Here is a 17,484-nt window from a genome sequence, read left to right on the forward strand (position 1 = left end):
TGCACGCGTTTCCATGTATGAGATGTCAGTATGGGGAAAGATAGAGCAAGTATCACCACAAGCAAATGAATATTGATAAAGAAGTTAAAAGACAGAACTTGAACAAGTCTCCGTATATGAGATATCAATATGGGGAAAGTTGGAACAAGTAGTGCCTCAAGCCAAAGAAGTATAGATACAGTGAAGGAATACAAATGTGCAATACTAGAGGACAGTACACTCAAATAAGTCCCGGTGAAAGCCTTTGGGGAACGATACCTGGCAGAGAAGCATACCAGGAGATCTTATAAACCTACGAAAGGATTCCTGGCAGGGGAGTACAGCAGGAAGTCCACTAAAAGTCACAGAAAGCAACTTACTTACTTTGCAAAACATACGGTAAAACAAGTATACCAGAAATGTTAAGAAAACAGGCAAGTGGAAGTTGTGAAATTGAACAAAGACCTTTTACTGTTAAAATCAAAATAGCTGGCAGAAGGGTATATGCAGAGACTTAAAGAGCTCAGAGGAGGATTTCTGATGGACAAGTACATCCGGTGGTCCGCTAACATATCAAAGAGGTTTATAAGAGAACCCTATATGAAATATGTTATTGTGAATAAGCCCTCTCTGGTTTATGAACTCAGTGCAAAGAAACCTAGACAGAGCTGAATGGTGGACATGTTATTTGCACAAAAACATCCTGAACTAGGTATGAGGAATCAAATAAGCTGTTGTTTAAAAGCGACACTTTTTGCCATGCTTAAAAAGTTGTTGTCTGAAATAAACAAAAGCTACAACCATATACAACCATATATGTCAATAATTATGCACACATTTGTACTTGCAATATAATCTAGACGTAAAGTACATAACCAACAACATTGCAAACTGCTGAGTTGTTAACTGCTAATTTGAACTAACTATAAGCCTATTTTGCTATTCTTGTTCACAATGTTATGTAATTTGGAAAGAACTAACTATAAGCCTATTTTGCTATTGTTGTTCACAATGTTATGTAATTCAAAAAATCTTTATTTTCAGTGTTCTGAACATTTTATCTTACCTCCTGAAGAACCACTGCAATTAAAGTGGGGAAACACGTGTTGAGGACTTTAAATATGATCTTTATGTTCAAATTATCTGTGAAAACAACAGATAGAGGACATTAAAGATGACCTTTATGTTCACAACATCTGTGAAAACAACAGACATTCTTTAAACAACTTCTGACCTTTATGTTCAAAGCATCTGTGAAAACAACAGACATTGTTTAAAACGATTTCAATAAACCACATTTGCAGCGCCTAACAAAACAGTGTTTGAACTTTTTCTTATTGTGGTCTGAAAACTATGTTATCAATAAACCAGTACCTTTTGAATTACTTTGAGGAAAAATTGTGGAATAAGATGCTATGGGCCTCATTACGACCCTGGCGGAGTGGGTTTACGCCAGCGTTATTCGCGGCGGACCCGTCCGCCCCACTACGAGATTCCGTAGCGCCATGGAGCGTTTTCCGCCTGGTTTTACCGGGCGGAGAAATCCATGGCGCTACGGGACCTTGTTGTTAATTACGCCACCGTATTTAACGGTGGCGTAATTAACGCCTTCCCCACTCCCATTATACCCTATGGGGCAAAAATGGGAATGGGGAAGGGTAAAATGGGGAATGGGGATTCACCGCCCCGCCAAGGTCGGAATGGGGCGGTGAATCCGCCAACCCCCATAGCGCTATCGGCAGCTTTCCGCCGTGCCCCATGGTGCATTTTGCACCGCGATTTCTGCCAGGGTCGTAATGAGGCCCTATGTCTTTCTAACTCTGTTTAACTGGGGGGTGATACATTTTGAGCTGGGCTCATTGTCCATACAGAGCAGACAGGAGTGGAATGCAGTACGGCTGCTGAGTGAAATCCTGTCACCGCTCCCTGGATCCCTCTTTTTTAACATCAAGGTTCTTTTACCCGATAAGAAGTGTGATTATCTGTTAACCAGGGCTTCTAAGTGTAATGATTTCTGGAGAAATGATCTTGTACCAAGGCCAATCTCATTGATTTCCCTTAACTGGTTAAAAAAAAAAACGTCTTTGGGAATGTACTGGATTTGAACCTGTTCTCTAGTATCAAGATTCAAATTATACTATGATCTGGCCAGGGAACACAACAAATGTGGAGTTCTACCTGATCAATTGGTTAAGTTCCAAAATGCAATCCTTCATACAATGTTTACATGTGTTGATTTAATTTAATTTTAACGAACCTCTATTTGTATTCAGCATGTCGATTCTGCAAAGAGGTGTAAATTAAGGAAACCTTGAAACAGCTGATAATTATCTGCCCGATATTAGTTTCTATTTGCAGCCGTTTCTTGGGGGGGGTACCATACCTCCAGTTATCCACAAATTGTTGACCTTTTTTGGTACCGCTGCATTTCTGGTCAATTTGTTTAATTAACTATTAGGGTACTAAAGCTTTTAACTTATTTGAATGTGTTTTAATATGAATTGGTTTTCTTTTACCCTCTCCCCTTTCTTTCTGTTAATTGAATATGATGTATTGTGTGGTGGTGTAATTAATTGATATCTGTACTGTGTTATTGGCTATAACATATATGTAATTGGCTTGTCTTTTCATAATATTTGTAAAAAGGTTTATTGATCAAACCAATGCACACAAAAACAAAAAGATACATAGTATTTAGAATTGAGTCCTCATTGGTTCGGAAGCATTTGCTAGAATGATTAATGAATCAACTTGCATACACAGTTGAAAGTGTATGGAAGAAAACATTCTAGAAAAAAAGCATGAATGTCATACCTGTGGTTCTTGGGGTGTGTTGTATGATCCAGAGAAAACAGTGGTCATCGTACATTGATCTCGAGTGAAGCCCAAAGCAACCAGTCTTGACATACCTGCACTCCGGGGGTTGTGTCGGATGGTCCAGAGAGAAGAGTGTCCACCACGGCCTCCTCCTTCAGGCTAAGTATTGAAAAGAACAATTTTTACACAGTGAAATGGCATGGGGCTATAAATGACAGTAGGTCTATAGACTGCACTGTCATGCATTAGTGAATGCATGGTTGCACTTGTAAAGGCACACACTTAACCGAACCCCAGTGAAGCCCAAAGGAAACATATTTGGCACACCTGATGATGGTACGGATGGACCAGAGAGTGGCTGTCACAGGATCACCCTGTTGCAATGTATTGAAGAGGGGCAAGAGCAGATGTCACAATTATCACACAAGCAAATGTGTTGGGGCAATACTTGTGAATAGTAACATGACAATAATTATTCACACCTTTGCTGCTCTAAATTCTAATCTGAAAATACACATGAGCAAATGAAGCAACTTTGACTTTATTTAAAGTTTGCATGCCAGGTGTTAGAGAGTGTCTATAATGCTGCGGCAGAACACATCTTTTCCTGCAGGGCACAAAATTAAATGAAACATTTGCAAAAAGGCACATTTGTGATGCAGTAAAATCAGATGGTGCAATACAATGCACTCTGTCCGAACACTGTAAAGACAGATATTGTTGACATTCAAGCACTCATTTCAAAACCCATAAACATGCATCCCAAAGACTTGAAGCAACACATGAAATCCAACATGTGTTTGGTGAGTTTATTTCTGAAGAGGCTGTCAATTCACCTGACATTTCTCTCTCTTCCTGTATCACAGGAAATAAAGGGGACAAGAGAAAAATTCCCATTTATGGAAAGAACACATTTGATGATGAAATAGTTTCTGCTCTTCCCACACAACCAGTGGTCGGATTTGAGTAAATTGCCAATTCTCAATTACAAAGTACTTACAAAAGTAACATTAAGGCCACCAGGGGGTGCAGACAAGATGGCTGTTTGAACGTCATACTCGTCCACCGAGCCCAGTACTCCTAGTGGAGAGACATGTGCATATGAATGTAATCGTAGTAATAGAGGTATCCCCAACGCCCTTGAGAAATAGGGACGTGCAGGGACCAATTGACTGGAAACTACCGAGTGAATTTCGGCATCGGTCAGCTGGAGGAGTATCGCCAGCGTGATAGCTTGCCGAAGGATGAGTATGTTGCAGGGTCGCAGTAGTGGAAATAAGGGTACCCCAAGAACCCTGCGGAGATACGGCACAGGAGCGTACATGGAGAGCGGCATGGCTCTGCACACCTAGACATTGCAGCATGCATCCAGAGACCTAGAACTGGCAGCCGCAACCAATTGGAGCCAGTGAGGCAGTGTGAAAGACAGATGCAGAGTGGAGGGAGCACAATGTGAAGGAAAGGGTGCTCAGACACACCCTCAGCACAGGACAGACACAGTGGTAAAGACGATGGCAGTATGGGGTGTTAAAGATGCCAGGGTGCCTGGTATATGAGTATATGAGTGGGACTGTGCTATGAAAGTCTGGAACCCCATGGGCAAGAGTAGGGATTTGGCCTGCATTTTGGGTACAGCCTTAAGTTCTCCCGCTGGAAGTTGAGGTGCAAGTGACCTGTGAATACTGGAAAGTTGACCGACCAGCCTGAGTGAAGGTACTAGTAGCACTGAGCTTCTATATGGTGAATGACACAACCAAAGGCATTGGAGTACCTGCAGCGACTCCAGACAGGGTACTAGGTGGATGGTGAGCCTGCTTTGCTGCTAACGCCACAGAATATTCAGTCCATGTATGAGGAGACAGCGACAAAAGCCGATATCGACATATTTGACAAAATTAATTCTATGCAGACAGACATCACTCTGTCACTGATGGAATTAAAAGGTAGTCTGCAGACTGTAGGAGAAAAAATTGAAGCCCTGGAAAACAATCAGTTGTCGGCAGACATTATGGAGCTGCGTCTCAATGTGCAAATTAAAGAATTGGAAGTGAAGGAATATGATATGTCCTTGAATATTGATGACTTGGAGATTAGAGGAGCTAGAACATTCACATACCTTGAGTCAGTGAGGGGGATGTTGGGAGTCCTGTTAGCTTGAAAAAGATGGTGAAAGGGATTGTGCGTATTCTCTTTAAACGGGTTGAGGGGAAGAAGCAGGATGCGCACTTTGATAAGATTTACAGGGCAGGAGTTCCCATTCTCCTTGACATTTGAGATGGGAAATGAGGAATTGCGCATCACGTTGCAAGATGAGGCAGAAGGTGCTTTGGCTCACCTCACACAGGGAGAGCTGAGATCCGATCCCAGTAAGGCAGATGTGTCAGGTGCCCGCAGACCAAAAAGGCCAAGAGGATTAAGCGGATGAGGAAAATGAAGCTGAAGCAGGAAATTTAGAAGGCTTAACACCCCATCTCCAAAATTTAAACTGTGGCCAGTGAGGGTGGATTTGGGGTAATGTGATTGTGACTAATGGATTTGGGTGTCAAAAGGGCGTAGCATATGGAGCTAGAGTGTCATGGTGATTAACATAATACGGGAAGGGGGTATGGGCAATATTATGGGACAGTATGTACATGCTGTGAGTAGAAACGTACTGGTGTGTGGGACTGGAGGTGGATGAGGGACACCTGAGTTGCCCTGATAGCGGGTCAGGGTGTCTCGAACAAGAGGGGGATAGGCTTGGGGAGGTGGGGCAGTAGCGAGAAAAGGAGTGGGGGCAAACGGATAGGGCAGTTGGGACCAATGATAATAGCATTCATTGCTTTGGTGCAGTGCTTTAAGGGATGTATTGTCCAGGTACTATCCGTATGTTGTTGTTCTCCCCCTGTTAGAGGAAGTAGGACAATGGGTGTAGGAATGCACATTGGTATGCTAAATGTTAAAGGTCTGAACTCCCCAGGGAAGCGGGCAATGCTGGTGCGTTTGCTTCATGTAGAAAGGTTGGAGGCATTATTTGTACCAGAAACGAGGTATAAGAGGGGAGGAGTATTACATCAAGGGGAGAGGGCTGCTGAAGCCTATTTGGGTATCAGGACCCTTGCAAAAAGGAGGGTGGGCATATTATGTAAGAAAACCCCAGGGCTGGTGGTGGGACAAATCAAGATGGAACCGGCAGGTTGATGGCAATGTGTATGATAGGAAACCAGCACCTGACACTGTATGCATTGTATGCCCCAAACATGGATCAGTATGGGTTTTGCGTGGACACTCGGGGGAAGGTGTGGCAATGGAAAGAAGGGGTGCTGATTTGTGGTTGTGACTTTAACCTGATCATGGTCCCAGCCGTAGACAGATGTTAAATCGGGGAGGTGGACAGAAGTTGTGAAGGGAAGCCCAAAAGAACATTTAGGCGGGTAGTGGAGGAACATTTTCTAATTGATAAAAGGAACAAAGTGAACCCTGGCAAGAGAGAATATACCTTTTTTTCAATTTTGCATAACACATACACGTGGATAGAACACATACAAGCGACAATACACAACGTGGGTTGGTTGGATCATGACTTGGTGGTAGCTACGGTAGTAATGATGGAAAGACATAAAAGGGAGAGAAATTGGATCTGTAACAATACACTATTTAAGGATAGGGTATTTGATGAGGATATGAGAGAGAATATCCTTCAATATTTTCAAATCAAGGGCACTGGGGAAGTAGGGTTGAAGGCAATGTGGGAAAGCCATCTTTATGGGGCTGATAATGGCTGAAGGGGGGGTGAAAAAATAGGAGCTGGCCTGTTAGAGAGTAAGTTGAAGGCGTTCATTACAGACATAGAGGTTCATATAAGACGAATAAGTATGGAAGGAGATTTAGAGATAATAGTAGTGCTAGCCAAGAGACAGGCCTTGAAGAATTTCTGGGTGGATAACGTACTGGCTAAACTGCGATTTTGTAAACAGCTATTTTAAGAGAAGGGAGATAAAGCAGATGCAAGGCATGCGAGGAAGTTGATAATACTACAAGATAAATTGGTCCGAAAGATTACGGATGAGGAGGGAGGTACCCTGACATCCCGACCAGAAGTGGGAGATAGATTTGGTAGTTTCTACCAAGAACTATATAGAGCAAATGAAGAGGAAGTAGAGGGAGGGATACACTCTTTTCTGGATGGGATTGCATCTCTGTCACTACTTGGGGAGGATAGAGATGCATGGGAAACTCTGAATCCTTTTGAAGAAGTTTGAAAAGTGAATTCATCATTGAAGCCCTGGAAGGCACCTGGCAGGGATGGCTTCACATCGGCTTTCTACCAGTGGTATGGGGAGGTTTTAGAGCCCATTTTGACAAAGCTGTTTAATTCAATTTTAGATGGGCGGAAGCCCCAGAGACGAAAAACATGACAGAGGAGTCTGTGGCTCGTACAGGATAATCTCCCAGCTAAATTGTGTTGTGAAAATCTTCATAACAGTTCCAGTACAAAGGCTGGGCGGTTTTCTCCCTAAATCGATTCATAACAACCAAGTGGGATATGTTTGAAACAGACTGGGGGCAGACAACATTACGAAGAGCATAGATCTGATGGCAGCCCGTAACAAAGGGGATAAGGACAGGCTTCTATTATCCGTAGATGCCAGGAAGGCATTTGATAGGGTGGGCTGGAAGTTTATGTTTGCCACACTGAGAAAAACTGGATTTGGCCAGAGGAGGATGAAGGGTATAGAAGCTTTGTATGAAGCACTCAAGGCAGTGGTCACCGTCAATGTAGTGTCCTCTGCTATGTTTTTACTGGGGAGGGGGATGAGACAGAGTTGCCCACTTTGGCTCTTGTGGTTTGATTTGCCAGTAGAGCCGTTTAGCGAGAGCCATCAGAGGGGATCAGGGTATTCAGGGTTTTACAGTAGAGAAAGTCGAGTACAAATTGGCCCTTTTTACAGACAACATTTTGGTATATTTGCATCGAACGACAAAATTGGTGACAAGATTGATTGTTCTGCTGGAGGCATAGGGGAAACTCTCTGGATTCAAAATTTGCTTGAATAAATCGAAAGCTTTAATCTTAGGTAAGAAATCTGCAGTGGTTCTTGAGATGCTTTCAGAGGCGCAAATAACACCATGTGCACACAGCATTCGCTATCTAGGGGTGAATATTATGAAGAATTTATCTGACTTGTATGAGGTTAACTATCCCACTCTTTGTCTAGTTTAGTTGCAGACATGAGGCGTTGGGTAAAACGTTCCCTCTCTTGGGGAGGGGGATTGTACGCTATTAAAATTAACATACTTCCCAGATTGTTGTTCCTATTCCAGATGTTTCCAGTGTTGGTCACACCTGCACTCTTTGAGGTTGTCAAGAGGACTATGGTGAAGTACCTGTGGCAAAACAAAAAGTCTTCAATAGTTTATAGCATGTTAACCGTGAAAAAAGGAAAAGGGGGCGGGTCTCCTGCATATGGAATGCTATTTTGAGGCGGCACAGTTGAGGATTCTGATGGACCATCTGAGGAGCAACACTAAAAAACCATGGGTGACGTTAGAGAACGAAGTGCTCAAGCCGGTAATGGTGGGGAAATGGATCTGGGTCCCTAAAGCACAGATATCTTTGAGAATACGGAGTCACCTGGTCTTTGCTGTATTTTGGACGGTTTGGAAGAAGCAAAGGGCAAAGAGGAGAGTGACGATGTGGCTTCGCCCCTAAGATGTATCTGGGCATCTCCAATAAAGGACTTGATGCATGAGCCACTTAGATTCCAACATTGGTATGAGAAGGGCCTGGTGAGAGCAGGCCAGCTGTGGAAGGAGGGAAAGGCTTGGGCTTAGATTCTCTATCTCCATTACTGTATTTGCAACGTAAGGGGGTAATGACTTATCCAAGATGGGAGCTTGAAAGACGTCAACAGGTTTTGAAAGAGTTTTGGATACGCAGGTGGACACGAGGGGGTGGGTGTCCAATTTGTACAAAGCAATGTAATGAGGATAGGGGCGCTGCTCAAAGAAGATGGGAGAAGGATTGGACATGGAGTTAACTGACTCAGACTGGGAACAAATTGTTAAAATGTGTTAAATGCACAACTATAGACTGCTTAACAGGTGGCAGTATGCCGACAAATATTGGCAGAGATGTAAGTAGGCGTGAATCCGAAGTGTTGGAGAGGCTTTGGATAGGTGGGGTCATATTGCACAAGTGGTGAAGCTGTTCCAACATACAGACGTATTGGAAAGAAGAGGAAGGTTTAATGGGGGAGTCTGAGATGGTGCATCATATGCTGTTTGCCGCAAGAGCTTGCCTTACTATATACTGGAAATGAGCCCGGCTACCGAGGTTTAAGGAATGGGTGGAAAAGGCATGTGAAATATACAATATGAATAATGTAATCGCCTTGTAATCACCTTGATAAGGGAAAACCTTAAGGTCCTAGACAATGGGTGGTTGGTTTTTAAAGAGAAACATGCTGGAGGATAGAGGTGGAGTGGTCGGAACAAAGTCACAAGGAATGGACGCAATCTTAGGGGTACGGCCACCAACCAATGTTGAATGTGAATTAAGTGAGGGGGCTATGGGGAAAGGAGGAGGAGGGACTCAGTTGAGCGGTTTAAGAATGTTGGGATCATTGTAGGAATAACAAATAATATCAGGTGTGGAAAATCTTAGGACAATAGCAAACAGAAAAAAACAACACATTGCACAAGGACTATTCAATTCTTGATAGAAGTGGTATAGATTTGATCATTATTATGACTTGAGATTGTTCAACCAAAATCAACAAAACAGGAGTGAATGGCATACCTGAGTACCGTGCGAAGTGCTGGATGACTAATTGAAAGCACTGGACATCCATGATTCTATCTGTGGACAATATATGAAATAGTGCAAGAGGCAGGGGGTCTCATTAGAAGTTGGGCGGAACTGTAAAATGCAGCATTAATGCTATTACTGGTGCATTACCGCTCCGCTCAACTATGAGTTGGGTGGAAAGTTGGGATTCACCTCCAGCTCTGAGTTGGGGGTAAATCAGACAACTTTCTGTCCATTTTCAGTGCAATTACCGCAGTGGTGTTACTGCTGCTGTAATTGTGCCGAAAATGCCCCATTGGGTCCAATGGACCCAGAATAAATGGGTACTTACTGCGCCACTGCAACTTATCCTCTAATAGCAGAGGACCAAGTTGTGGTAACGCTAATTGCATTGGGGGTATCCCAGCGGATTTACCCCCAGAGTCACCGATAGGTCGCACATAAATTTGAATGGTAAGTACATTGCAAGCAGACAAGGCACCATCTGTACAAATACCACTGACACGTCAGCTGTCAATTGAAAGGCCTTTCACTGACCTACCCACACACAAAGCAACCCAGTTAGAATACCGGCATGTCCCTGGCTCCTGCTGTCTTAGAAATAGAAAGAGGCCATAATAACAGTTGTGAAATTAGCAGATCTGATGGGGCAAAACTGTAAACTGGACACAATGAGTACACAGAGTGATAGTAGGGACAATCCATATAAACATGTGAAAGGCCTAAAACTGTTTCATGAATAGCAAAAAACAACTGTGAACGCAAATTATGTTTTTGATGCAATATATTGACGCAAACAAAAACAGAAAATGGCAGATAGGTATCATGCAGTAGCCAATAAATAAAGTGGGCCAGGAGGAAAAGTGGTAATTGAATCACAAACAATATACGGTGTAGGGAACACGATGTATAGCTTCACATTATTGGTCTATATTATAGTCACTTGTCCATGGTCATGCTCACAGATGGAAAGTCTAGCCTAGCTGTTGCAAGTACCTTCTGAGTCAGTCTGTGGCAGCCCTTCTTTGTATATTCAGAGCACTCATACACCTCTGCTGCTGTAAGTTGTTCACAACAGACGCAGAATGTATTTCCTCACACATCTGAGAGCGCCAGGGGACCACAACGGTGGTGATAGTGCGCGGTCTACACAACCTTCAACATTAACATAACATCTGGCAAGACATCATTAGCCTGGCTATTCATATAATTCTCTTGAAATCCATGGATAACCAGCCATTGTCGAGTCAGAGCACCATCCTTTGGAAACATGTTAGTATCATCCTAATCATTTCAGATGTGTGTTGTTTGGGCATCTCATGACAATACAAGGTGAGATTTGTATAGAAGAAGCAAGTTCTGGAATAATAAAAAAGTGATGGTTTTAGTATACACAATGGAGTTGAAAAAAATAAAAATTCAATGGAAAATTTGGTCAAATAGCTAAATGGGAAAAAAGTGATCTGACCCAGCCAGGAGTAAACTGTAACCAAATGAGCCATGTTGCTACGTCAAAGACTTGTGCCACACCACTTTAGTACCACATCATGCTGCACCATCCTGCGGAATTCAATCTGAAAGTGCTATTGTGGTCTCTTGATGTTGATAGTTAGGCATGTAACATGGACAGCTTGCTCTGTTTCTTCAGGGTTTTGTATTCTGGCCATCAGCATTTGACCAGCAGAGGACACTTTGTTTGTGGGGGAACATATTTGCTTGGCATTGAAGCTTTATCCCTTTGAGTAGCCAATTGAATGTTAAAAGAGGACACGAGGACAATTGCCATATCTTCTAGGAATTGTAGCACACTTGGTGTAACAACCTGCTGAACTCATTTGCCTAATGCTAGTGTGTGCGGTGCTCTATAGATGATGTGAGGTGACCTTTAACTGGATCCATGATGATCTTTTCACATATGCTTTTCTTTTTACACCTCCTGTATTTTGACCTGCAAGAGAAACTGAGTCGCATTACAAATTTAGTGGTGTTTCGGCGGTAGATCCGACGAGATACCACCAAATGGAATTACTGTAACCGGCACTTGGTCCGGTGGTATCACCGCCACATTACAAGTGGTGGTTTGGCAGTACTAGCTCCCATTGATGGAGTCCATAGCCATAGGGATTTTAGCAGTATTACCGCCGGCAGTAATATTGCCAAAATGGGTGCATTTTGGCAGTAAGGCAGTGGAATTACCTCCAGTATTTTGCTGGTAACAGAGTTACCACTGCATTACCCCTGATTTTTCCACACTGCCAAACTCATAATGAGGCCCATTGTGTCTGTTAGAGCAGATACTTGTATGCCATAGAATCTTGCATCCCTTTGTGAATTCAACTTATTGTGAATTGAGGACAGTTGTTGCATCTTCTATAAATTGTAGCATGTCACAGTGGAACATCCTGCCAAAATGTACCGTCTGTGGGGGTCTGTACAGGATGTGAGGTGACTTTTACCCAGAGCCAGGGTCGTCTGTTGCCATACATTTCTCCGTTTACACAATCTGCATTCAACAAGAAAGATTTTACCCCTCATTCTAGATCATTTCCCTTTGAGTACTCAAGTAAAGGAATAGTCAACCCACGTGTTGTTCCCACCAATCGCCATTACACCCGCTCTGCACCACATAGTAATGTATTAAAATCAATGTTTTCGTGCAGCATCAGTTGCATTTCGATGCACTTATTACTGCGGCTTGCATGTATTTGCCACGGCCATTTTGTAATGACGTTATCTCAGGCATGATCTCATTATGGCAAATGCCCTGGAGCCGTTTAATCAGAACATACAGACCTTCTCAGGATGTAAGCGGCTGCCGGAGCACACGTTTCTTGATGTGACAGAACATTGACTTAAAAGTACTTTGTTTGCAAGTCTAGTCCGATTATGCTAAGGGGCAGTTACCAAACTGTACAGCACTCTGTTTTGCAGCATTAAATCAAAACATAAAGCCCTTCTCATGAAGTAAGCAGCTGCCAGAGCAAAACAAGCCCTTGGTGCACTTACGCAATCACATGCCACCATGGAAATGTGCAAGATGCATTAGCCTGCAATACATATCAACAAATCCTTTCTCCATTTTTCTTTTATTATCCATCTGTGTCTCGTTCATAATTGTTCTATTTGCCAGATCGCTTTCCACATTTTATTTTTAACTGCTACATACTCAAACATCTGCTACATTTGTCAGAGTAAGTGTATAACATTATTTCAGTTACTGATGCAACGTTTTGTAGTTTTTTGGTAGGGATACATGTTATCATCCATAGACATCTGTTACTAACTGTGAGCAAGTGCCATCTGACAAGGATACAAAAACTCTGGCTTTTTGATTTTTAATAAAATGATTAGGGTAATTCCAAATTCGGGAAGAGATGTCTGCTGATCAGATTTCCCTGTGCAAAAGCTCCATGCCAAAAGCATAGTGTACACCTGTGATCAGTTGCCTCAGTAGCATGATCTGCATTCCCTGCTATCCAATGCAACACGCAGTAGGTTCAGGGGTCACCTCTGCCATCTTAAAAGCTGCAGTGACAGCCAAGTCTCTGCAGCTCAGGGGCTGCATTAAACACACACACACCTTTTCCAAAAACTACATAACTAAAAGGCTGCTGTCCTGATGGCAAGTTAAACAGTAAATATAACCTATAAATGAGTTGAGTATGGTGGCCAGCACCTCTCATAGTTATCCAGGTCACATCAATTTGATATCACACGTGTCAGCCCTACAAGCTCAGTGGAAGCGTTATGTGTATTTCCCCCAGTCATGCTAAGCCTTGTGGGTTGCTTCTCTTTGTTCATTTTGTGAGGGCAGGTAACACCCTCCCCAGCATGACAGCTACTTCACAGGATGCTACCTCAGAGATGAATTAAAGGGCACACTCTTTCATAAAAGGCCATGCCTCACACCAGGGTTCTGCATATCTAAAGGTCTTTGATTCTACTGAGAAAGGAAGGGGCGCGTTAGTGTAGACAGAGGGAGCTCTTTAAATCTGGAGAAAAGCTCTACCATCTTATCTTGCTCTGCCTCTATTTTCTCTTCATGTCTCCTCAACTTCCTATAGCACAAGGCACTTTGGCTGTGATGTCAGCAGGCAGAATCCACTTGTTCCTAGAACAGAGATTGGTCCTCTAAAGCAAGCTAGCGATAGTCCAATTACCTGGTGACTTTTGCCTTTTAAAGAAGGAGCCTCCACCACTTCTTTGAATCATCTCTGAACATCAACCCTTCAAGAAGATGTTGTTGGTCCCCTTTGGGGCAGCAGTACTTTCCAAAGTCCTTCAGGTGTGAGGCAAAGGCAGTTGTTCCAAAGGTGAGGCAGGCTTTGTCCCCTAACCATCCCGAGGGACCAATTACGGGGTAAACTGAGCTGGAACAAGACCCGCAACACTTCCAGCCACACTGCTTTCCAAGACAATTGAATTGAATTGATATTTATCTCTATTGCGCTCGTACACAAGTGTTTCAGAGTGCGACAGGGCAAGGGAGGGGAACAGGGGAGAACAAAACAACAATCTTACTAGTCCCGTTGACATTGAGAACGTGCAAGTGCATGGGAGAGGGGAAAAGTGCATGGAAGGGGGAAGAAGTGGAAAGTGCGGAGCAAAGAGGAAACAGATAAATAATAATAAATAAATAAACAATAAAGGCAACAAACAGTGGTTGTGTAGTCAGCAAGTGGTAAGTGCTGGGTTTAGGCAGTAGACAGTGTAGGTCTGATAAGTTCAGGAAGAAAAGGGGGGAGGGGGACTTTATGGGGACAGATACAGACCCCAGTGCAGGGTGGCCTGGAGGCAATGCAGGAGTGTGGCAGGGTGAGCAGGTACCTGGGCCCGGAGGACAGAGGATGGCCAGGTGCACATGCCGAGAGAGAACAGATCAGCAGGGGAGGGGGGGGGGGCAAAGGCAGAAGCAAAGAGGAAGGTCTTGAGGTGCTTCCGGATCCAGAGAGGGTTCTTCTCAAGTTTTAGAGTGGCAGGGAGGCTGTTCCAGAGGGAGGCCCCAGTCGAAGGTAGAGATCTACCCCCAACTCATTTCTTTGAAAACGACTGACCCTGAGGGAGTTAGAGGTAGAGGAGCGAAGAGCTCGAGAGGGGAGGTATTTGGGATCCAGGCCCCAGAAAGCCTTGTGGACAATGCAGAGGTTTTTGAATTTAATCCTTGCATCCACTGGGAGCCAATGGAGAGATTTCAGAGCTGGAGAGATACAATCCCAGGGCTTAAGGCCAAAGACAAATCTTGCAGTCCTGTTCTGGATTAGTTGCAGAGGGCGGTGAGTTGAGGCAGGTAGATTTAATAAGAGGCTTTTACAATAGTCCAACCTAGAGAGAACTAGAGCTTGGGAGACAGTGAGCTTCTGGGGGAAAGAGAGGAAAGGCAGAGTACCTCTGAGGAGGTGCTGGATGAAGTTTGACTTTTTAGAGACATCAGAGATGTGGGCAGAGAAGGAAAGTGTCGAGTAAAGATGACCCCGAGGTTCTTAACATCGCAGGTGGGGCTAGGAGGAGTGCCAAGGAAGGCCTGCCAGAGAGTGAGGGGAAAGGATGGTGAAGGTGTGCCGGTGAGGAGGATCTCCGTCTTGCTGCCATTCAGATAAAGATCGTTGGCGGTACACCAATCTTGAATGGCAGTTAGGCAGTCAGAGATGAGAGAAGGAGAGGAGGTGGCCAAGGGCAGCCTGAAAATGAGTTGAGTGTCATCAGCATAGCATTGGACATTTGATCAGAAAATGGCAATGCAGTGGGTGAGAGTGGCTCTTTGAATGATCTGATACATTAACTTCATGACACAACCATATGCATTCTTTTATATGTGATGGCACTAGTAGATGAGCTTACTTTATCCAGTGCCCATAAACCCTCATCCTGAAATAATATGAACATTTATGTCTTTGCCATGTACATTTTGTGACAGGATCAGTGGCCAGACCCTGTCAGGGGGAACAAGAACCCCTGCCAGCCTAGGGTAGGCAGACCTACGAGAGCGAATAGCAGCGTCAATCCTACCCCAGAGATGGGGTAAGTGAGTTGAGGGTGTTCTGATACCTGGAATGGCACTTGAACAGGCCTTGACTGTGTGGGCCAGTACCACTTTCCATCACCCATTGTCATGCACCCTCCAGTCTGGCCTGAGTTTTCTTTGTTTCTTTTCAGAACTACCTGGACCAGAATGGACAATCAGACCAAATGAGTTGAGTGGGCCACAGAAGAAAACCAACTCTTACACCCAGTGCCTTTCAGGAGAAAGAAGCAGCACTCACAGCAGCATGAAACCGGTGAAGCGCTGACCAGATATCCAGCGGGGGCCACACAGAGACTATTGAATTTGCCAAATAGAAAAAGGAAATGGAGCTTAAAAAAATGTGCCTATCCCGGGCAGGAAGAGATGGATACAGATTGGGCTCCAGAGTCAGGTTTGTGTGTTTGTTTTATTTTGTTTCTACAGTGCCTTCTACCAAGGCGCTTTACAAAATTAATGAATTGGTACAATAAATGATATGATGGGAATAAACAACAGGATTAAATAAAGCGACTAGAACAAGAACATAAGAATACTGACAAATACAGAAATGAGTTAGGCAGTCCATAATAAAAGGAACATGTAAAGTTGTGCAACATGATAAAGAGTTGCAAGACAAAAACCAGACAATCCGCCACCAAAAACTATTGAAGGGGAGGTAAGAAAATCCAAGGTCTAAAAACAACTAAAAACGTTTGAATGCCAATCCAGGCATAACATCAGCTTGTGACTACGTCTCAAAAAGCAAACTTCTGCCAATAGTCCCAGATGAATATCTGTAAGGAGGCCTCCAGGCCAGAGTCCACATTTTGCATCTACGACTTCAGGCACATAGCACAGCTTGGCTGAGCTCCCCAAGGACGCTAACACCCCAAGACGCCACCTCACCATCGCTTCTCAACAATCTCATTGGAGAAAAGGTTGCACTTGCCTTTCTTCTTTTTCCTTCAGCATTGGTTCCTGTGTGCTTGGGGTTGCGTACAGAGCAGCATTCGAGACCTCTCCGTCATCTTTCCTCTGCACAGGGGTGTTGCTAGGTCTGGAAAAGATTGGGGGCTATGCTAATTTTGTGACTGTCCAGACTGGGGGCTAGCTAGCCTTTTTGGTTGTGACCGCTGAGCTTCTATCCGGGGCTACGACCAAAAGACTCGGGGCTATAGCCCCCTCAGCTCCCCCTAACAACGCCTCTGCAGCTCCTGGTTTCAGCAACAGCCGCAGGTGATGTACATAGCCAAGGGGGCGGGGAGGTGGAGGAAAACCAAGAAGACACAGGTATAAAAAGCATGTGAAATCTGCACGGTGTGTGGGGACTTCAGGTGAGGTCAGGACACATGCAGGTGTACCGAGAGATGTAAAGGAGGAGAGAAGGTGGAGCGGCATACTGAGAAGAATGTGGAGCAACTTGATAGGTGTGCAGGTGTGTTATTCTGTGTGAGAGAGAGTGATACCTAGTGAAAAGAGTGTATCTGCGAATGTAGAAGTGCATGTGAGTGTGAATGTTAGTGGAGGAATAGGAAGTGTAAGAGTGTAGTAGAAGTTGTGACGGGGCATCACAAATAAGCACTAGAGATGCTCCAATGAAGTTCCATTATCACAAATGAATTCAGCTGAGGGATTCCTGGGTAGTCTGAGGAACTGCCTGGTTCTTAGGGATGTTTGGCACTAGAGTCAGCCCTCTCTCTCTACTTCCAAGTGGTTTACCCCTCCTTAGTCCAGGTGTTTGTAATGGGGTGTTAGTAGCTACCGCCAGGTGACCCCTAACTGTCTGCGACTCTTCCTTAGGCCGCAGGTGGTGTCCCTGAGATGCGGGCTACCTAACTTCCTAGGGGTCTTCTACCTGTCCCTCTCATAGCTCTGCTTAGTGTTCTAGGGGAGTCAG

This window comes from Ambystoma mexicanum, chromosome 6p (genome assembly GCF_040938575.1).
Source record: "Ambystoma mexicanum isolate Mex_15411 chromosome 6p, UKY_AmexF1_1, whole genome shotgun sequence".
NCBI classification, from domain to species: Eukaryota; Metazoa; Chordata; class Amphibia; order Caudata; family Ambystomatidae; genus Ambystoma; species Ambystoma mexicanum.